Below are 7,643 nucleotides of genomic sequence, written 5' to 3' on the forward strand. Positions count from 1 at the left end.
TTCATGAGACATGAATTATGTATTTCTTGTAAAATTGAATTTGGGTTAATGGACTGATTGTACAGAGGTTTTAATGCTTACAAACTCAGAGAAGTTAGAAATCTTTTCATTATATTTTAAGTAAAACTGAGTAATTGCAATTACAAATTTATAGTTTTAATACTAAGACTGAGCTTGGAGGACTCTTGTTCAGTGGTAGAACTTATACTTGGCATAAAAGTCACCATAAGTTCAGTCCACAGAATCACCCCTACACATCAAAGTTTAAAAATAGATCAGTGAGAGAAATTAATGAGTATGATGTGCTCTAAGTGCTCAAATTAGTTAATATTGTTGTAATAGCTAGCAGAATAGATAACAAATATTCAGCATATATTCTTAGAAATGTTACAAGAACGAAATAGGGTAGAAAAGCTGAAAACAGACTTATATAATATTCTATTATTTGAGATGTAGAGACTCATACAAGAAAATAAGAAAGGAATTGTGGGGGCATTGGAATCACTATACAGAAATTTCACTTATTCAGTACTATGATGAGAAAAAAATGTTGGAATTTAGGGTGCCAGATAACTTAAAAGTCAGCTTTAAATTCTAGATTTGGCCTGGTGACCATTAGTTGAATGGCAATATAGGCTTTTAATCAACTTAGTAAAAATACATTTTAAAATGTAGTGGTATAAACTGGAAAATGTAAGATAGCAGACAAGTAGTGATCTTAGGTACCAGGAAAACATAAAAAGAGGTAATAAGTTTAAATGGAATTTTTTCCTAGTAAAAATTAATATGTATATATATATATGGAAATTAGATATATCTATCTCTAAGCCTGTCAAACATAGGAATTCCCAAAAATTCTCTAAATGGATCAAAGACATTAATACTAAAATTTAAAGCTCTAAAATTGTTAGAAGAAAAAAGAAAAGAAGACACTTTAAGATATAGAATCAAGCAAAGACTTTTTGAATAGGACTCTAGTTACTGAGGAAATATGACCAATAATTTAAAAGGTATTTTAAAAGCACATATACAGTAAAGGAGGCATGTAATCAAATGATGAGACAGTCTTCAAAACTGGAGAAAAATTCTTATTCTTATTCTTTTTTTTTTTTTTTTTCGAGACAGGGTTTTTCTTTGTAGCCTTGCCTATCCTGGACTCACTTTGTAGATCAGGATAGCCTTGAACTCACAGAGAACCACTTGCCTCTACCTCCCCCAGTGCTGAGATTACAGATGTGTGTGTCATCAGAACCAGCTGAGAAAAACTTTTTTTAGCTATACATAGGATACAAAGGATTAATATCTAGAAATATACAAATAAAGTAAAGATCAAAACAAAAAATCACATCTCAAACAATAAAAGGACTAATGAAACTTCTGAAATGTTGAAGTCCAAATGCCTATAAGCATATAAACATATTCAACCCAAATCCTTATCAGAAGCATGTGAAATAAGACAATATTGAGATTTATTCTCTGTCTAGTTATAGTGACATTTAATAGGAAATCATATAACAACAAATTCTGCACACAGATATTGTCAAAAGGAACCCATTATACAATGTTAGTGGGAATATAAACTCATTTAGACACCATGGTAAGTCAGTATGGAGGTTTCTCAAAAAACAGAAAATAGATTTTGCATAAGATAAAACTATACTACTATAGTTGCTGTCTGAAAGGACTTCAACTCAAAATATGACAGAGAAAAGGGAAAACAGAAAGGTTGAGTTCCCATAAAATATATAAGTGTAAGAAACAGACAACAAAAAATAAAAATAAAGGAAAAAAAGGGAAGAAGCTAATCTAAATAAATGAAAAAATGTTGATTCTGTATAATAGTTCCAATTTATGACTCAAAGAAATGAGACTGTTGTAAAGAGAAAAGGTCATGGTGCCAAGAAAGGATGAGGAGGTAAATATGAACAAAGTATACTATATTATGTATAAGATTGTAAGCTCACTTGTACAGTGAATGCACATGAATAAAATTTTAAAATGGTGATAGTTGATCTGTTATAGTCAAACCTGTTATTTATTCATTTTTCCTTCTGGGTAGGTGACATGTCTTGACATTGTTCAAGTATAAGCCTATAAATCACACAAGATTATCTGAATACTTGTTCCAGTGGGACTAATAGGGTAATCTCATTATTTACCACATATTGCATTGTCTTATGTGTTTCACAGCACCTGTTTTTAAAATGTAGGGTAATTATTGGCCATTGGTATTGCTGCATAAAATCTTACATCTAATTTTAGAAAGATAATTTTTTTATTTTTTATTATTTTACATATACATTTATATTATTACTATATATAATAAACTGCTTATAACAAAAGAATTATGACACAATCAGTAATTACATGAATATATTCTTAGTGTTTTGGTTATTTGTATTTGGCAGCTTTGAAGAAAACAACTTTCCTATCTTGGTGCATGTAAAATTTCGGATGTAAATCAATATTTATCATATCTCATCATTATCAATTTAAAACATCTATCTAGACCTAAAAACATCTTCACCCCTAAACAACTAAGCTTAATTGGAGAACTAAACTATCTGGTCTTCAACCTCATCAGAGACTTGAGAAGGAATAAAATTGATTACCTGAGTATACCAGAAGTGCATGTTAGTAGCTTTCCAAATGAGAAGATGACAGACACAGTGTGCCACCTGAAGAGTCAACCAAAATTATCTGTGATATTGGAGCATCATCTTCAGCCTTCTGGCCCAATATATATGACAGACATATTTATGAGGCAGGAACTATTGAGGACTTGCTTATCCTGTCTTGGAAGAGTTTGGCCGTCTACTCTGCGTGCATCCAAGCTTGCCCTTTTTTAGGCAGAATTCCGTCTGCAGTAGAAACAAGGACTGTTTGCTTAGTGGCTTATTGGTCACATTTGAAGCCATCTCCATAAGGAGGTCGTTTGATGCTCATCATCCTCTTTGAGGTAGGCTGGGTGTTGCCAGGAGTTAACCTGTCTCATTGTCAGTGAATCTATAAAATAATAAAAACATTTAAATGCCATATTCTGTATGTCTCTCAGGTTTTTGAAGACCTTACCTAATTCTTTTACCTTATTTTTCTATGGAATCATATCTATCAGTCACACCTAAAGTGTGTATTCTTGTGAGAAAAATAGACTAGTAATTGATGTAATTATGACTCGATCAACTAACAATTAACTTGTATATCTTATTTATCATAAACAGCTTTCAAAATCACTTTCAAAGTATTGGAAGTAAATCTTGTATTATAATTGAGTTATTTGAGTACAATACCTCATATTAGAGTATAAATATAACTAATGTGAGTGAAGAATAATTTTACATTTGAATTCTGTACCACTGTATCTAAAATTAAACTTATTTTTAATCTATATACAAATTCTTTCTCCACATCCTTGCCAGCATGTGCTGTCTCTTGAGTTTTTATTCTTAGCCATTCTAACAGGTGTATGATAGAATCTCAGAGTCATTTTGATTTGCATTTCCCTGATGACTAGGGAAGCTGAGCATTTCTTTAAGTGTTTCTAAGCCATTCAATATTCCTCTGCTAAGAATTCTCTGTTTAGTTCTGTATTCCATTTTGAAATTGGATTATTTGGTTTGGTGCTGTTTAATTTCTTAAGTTCTTTGTATATATTTGGATATTAGCCCTTTGTCAGATGTAGGGTTGGTGAAGATCTTTTCTCAGTCTGTATGCTGTCATTTTGTTCTGTTGGCAGTGTCATTCACCCTACAGAAGATTTTCAGTTTCATAAAGTCCCATTTATTAGGGCGTGAGCTGTTGTTGTTCTGTTCAGGAAGCTTTCTCCTGTGCCAAAGAGCTTAAGGCTCTTCCCCTCCATTTCTTCTAACAGATTTAGTGTTTCTGGTTTTGTGTTGATGTCTTTAATGCATTTGGACTTCAGTTTTGTTTAGGGTGATAGATATGGATTTATTTGCATTTTTCTACATATAGCCATCCAGTGAGACCAGAACCATTTCTTTAAGACACTATCTTTTTTCCATTGTATGGATTTGGCCTATTTGTCAAAAATCAAGTGTCCATAGGTATGTGGGTTTATTTCTGGGTGTTCAATTCAATTCCAGTTATCAACCAGCCAATTTCTATGCCAGTTCCACGCTGTTTTCATTACTGTTGCTCTATAGTACAGTTTGAGACCTGGGATGGTGATTCCTATAGAAGATCTTTTATTTTTTTATTTTTTTTTCTTTCTTTTTTTTTTATTAATTTATTCTTGTTACATCTCAATGTTTATCCCATCCCTTGTATCCTCCCATTCCTCCCCCCCCCATTTTCCCATTATTCCCCTCCCCTATGACTGTTCCTGAGGAGGATTACCTCCCCTTGTATATTCTCATAGGGTATCAAGTCTCTTCTTGGCTACTTGCTGTCCTTCCTCTGAGTGCTACCAGGTCTCCCCCTCCAGGGGACATGGTCAAATGTGAGGCACCAGAGTACGTGAGAAAGTTATATCCCACTCTCCACTCAACTGTGGAGAATATTCTGACCATTGGCTAGATCTGGGAAGGGGTTTAAAGTTTACCTCCTGTATTGTCCTTGGCTGGTGCCTTAGTTTGAGCAGGACCCCTGGGCCCAAATCTGCCTATCTTTTGTTCTACTTGTAGATTTCTAGGACCCTCTGTATCCTTTTATTTTGCTGTTCTCCCATGCGTCTCTCATTTAGGGTCCCAATAGGATGCCTTCCCATCTGTCCTAGTTTCCTGGTAAGTGAAGGCTTTTGTGGGACATGCCCCTTGGGCTAGTATGCAGATAAAAGTGAGTATATACCATTTGATTCTTTCTGCTTCTGGGTTAACTCACTCATTATGATCATTTCTAGCTCAATCCATTTGTCCACAAATTTCGGGAATTCCTTGTTTTTAATAGCTGAGTAGTATCCCGTAGTGTATATGTACCACAGTTTCTTTATCCGCTCTTCTACTGAGGGACACTTAGGCTGTTTCCATGTTCTGGCTATTATGAATAAGGCTGCTATGAACATGGTTGAGCAAATTTTCTTGTTGTATGCTGGAGCATCTTCTGGGTATATTCCAAGGAGTAGAATAGCTGGGTCTTGAGGAAGCCCTATTCCCATTTTTCTGAGATAGCACCAGATAGATTTCCAAAGTGGCTGTACTAGTTTGCATTCCCACCAACAATGAAGGAGTGTTCCTCTCTCCCCACATCCTCGCCAGCATGTGGTGTTGCTTGAGTTTTTGATCTTAGCCATTCTGATGGGTGTAAGATGGAATCTCAGAGTTGTTTTGATTTGCATTTTCCTGATGACTAAGGAGGTTGAGCATTTCTTTAAGTGTTTCTCAGCCATTTGATACTCCTCTGTTGAGAATTCTCTGTTTAGTTCCAAGCCCCATCTCTCAATTGGGTTATTCAGTTTGGTGGTGTTTAATTTCTTGAGTTCTTTATGTATTTTGGATATTAGACCTTTGTCAGATGTAGGGTTGGTGAAGATTTTTTCCCAGTCTGTAGGCTGTCGCTTTGTTTTCTTGACAGTCTCTCCACCCTTACAGAAGCTTCTCAGGCTCATGAGGTCCCATTTATTAATGGTGGACATTAAGGCCTGGGCCGTTGGTGTTCTGTTCAGGAAGTTGTCTCCTGTGCCAATATGTTCCAGGCTCTTTCCCACTTTTTCCTCTAAGTGGCTTAGTGTCTCTGGTTTTATGTTGAGGTCTTTAATCCACTTGGATTTGAGTTTTGTGCAAGGTGACAAATATGGGTCCAGTTTCATTTTTTTACACATAGACCTCCAGTTAGACCAGCACCATTTGTTGAAGATGCTATCCTTTTTCCATTGAATGGATTTGGCTTCTTTGTCAAAAGTCAAGTGACCATATGTGTGTGGATTCATATATGGGTCTTCGATTCGATTCCACTGATCAACCAGACAGTTGCTGTGCCAGTACCATGCTGTTTTAATTACTATTGCTTTATAGTACAGTTTGAGATCAGGTATGGAGATTCCTCCGGAGCACCTTTTATTGTACAAGATTGTTTTAGCTATTCTGGGTTTTTTGTTTTTCCATATGAAGTTCAGAATTGAACTTTCAATGTCTTTAAAAAATTGTGTAGTTATTTTGATAGGGATTGCATTGAATCTGTAGATTGCTTTTGGTAGGATGGCCATTTTTACTATGTTAATTCTCCCGATCCATGAGCAAGGAAGATCATGCCATCTTCTCAGGTCATCTTCAATCTCTTTCTTCAGAGTTTTGAAATTTTTTCATACAAGTCCTTCACTTGCTTAGTTAGGATAACTCCTAGATATTTTATATTGCTTGTGGCTAATGTGAAGGGTGTGGCTTTCCTAATTTCTTCCTCTGCAAGCTTGTCATTTGTGTATAGGAAGGCTACAGACTTTTTTGAGTTAAATTTGTATCCAGCCAATTTGCTGAAGGTGTTTATCAGCTTTAGGAGTTCTCTGGTGGAGTTTTGAGGGTCACTTATGTACACTATCATATCATCTGCAAAGAGGGATAATTTGACTTCCTCCTTTCCCATTTGGATACCCTTGATCTTCTTTTGTTGTCTTATTGCTCTGGCTAGAACTTCAAGTACTATATTGAAGAGATATGGAGAGAGTGGGCAGCCTTGCCTTGTTCCCGATTTTAGAGGAATTTCCTTGAGTATCTCACCATTTACTTTGATTTTGGCTATTGGCTTGCTGTACATAGCCTTTATTATGTTGAGGAAAGTGCCTTGTATCCCCGATCTCTCTAAAACTTTAAACATGAATGGGTGTTGAATTTTATCAAATGCTTTCTCTGCATCCAAGGAGATGATCATGTGGTTTTTTATTTTCAGTTTGTTTATATGGTGGATTACATTGATGGATTTCCGTATATTAAACCATCCCTGCATGCCTGTAATGAAGCCTACTTGGTCATGATGAATGATATCTTTGATGTGCTCCTGTATTCGTTTTGCAAGTATTTTATTTAATATTTTTGCAAGAAGATCTTTTATTTTACAAGATAGTTTTAGCTAATCTGTGTCTTTTTTTGTTTCTCCCTATAAAGTTGAGAATTAGTCTTTCAAGATCAGTAAAGAATTGTGTAGGTATTTTGATGGGAATTGCACTGAATTTATAGGTTGCTTTTGATAAGATGGCCACTCTTACTATCTTGAGTCTCCCAATCCATGAGCATTGGAGATCCTTGAATCTTCCGAAATATTCTATAAATTCTTTCTTCAGAGATTTGAAGTTTTTTTCATACAAATCTTTCACTTCTTGGTTAGAGTTACACCAAGATACTTTATATTATTTGATGCTATTGTGAAGGATGTAGTTTCTCTAACTTCTCTCTCAGCCTGTTTGTCATTTGTATCCAGAAGGGCTATTGATTTTTTGAGCTGCTTTTGTATTCAGCCACTTTGCTGAAGGTGTTTATTAGCTATAGGAGTTCTTTGATAGAATTTTGGATTCATTTATGTATACTATCATATCATCTGTGAATAGTGATAGCTTGACTTCTTCTTTTCCTATTTGTATCCTTTTTATCTCCTTTTGTTGTCTTATTACTCTAGCTAGGACATCAAGCACTATATTGAAGAGATATGCAGAGAATGGACAGGCTTTTCTTGTCCCCGATTTCAGTGGAATTGATTTA

The sequence above is a fragment of the Acomys russatus genome, chromosome X, assembly GCF_903995435.1.
Source record: "Acomys russatus chromosome X, mAcoRus1.1, whole genome shotgun sequence".
Classification (NCBI taxonomy): domain Eukaryota; kingdom Metazoa; phylum Chordata; class Mammalia; order Rodentia; family Muridae; genus Acomys; species Acomys russatus.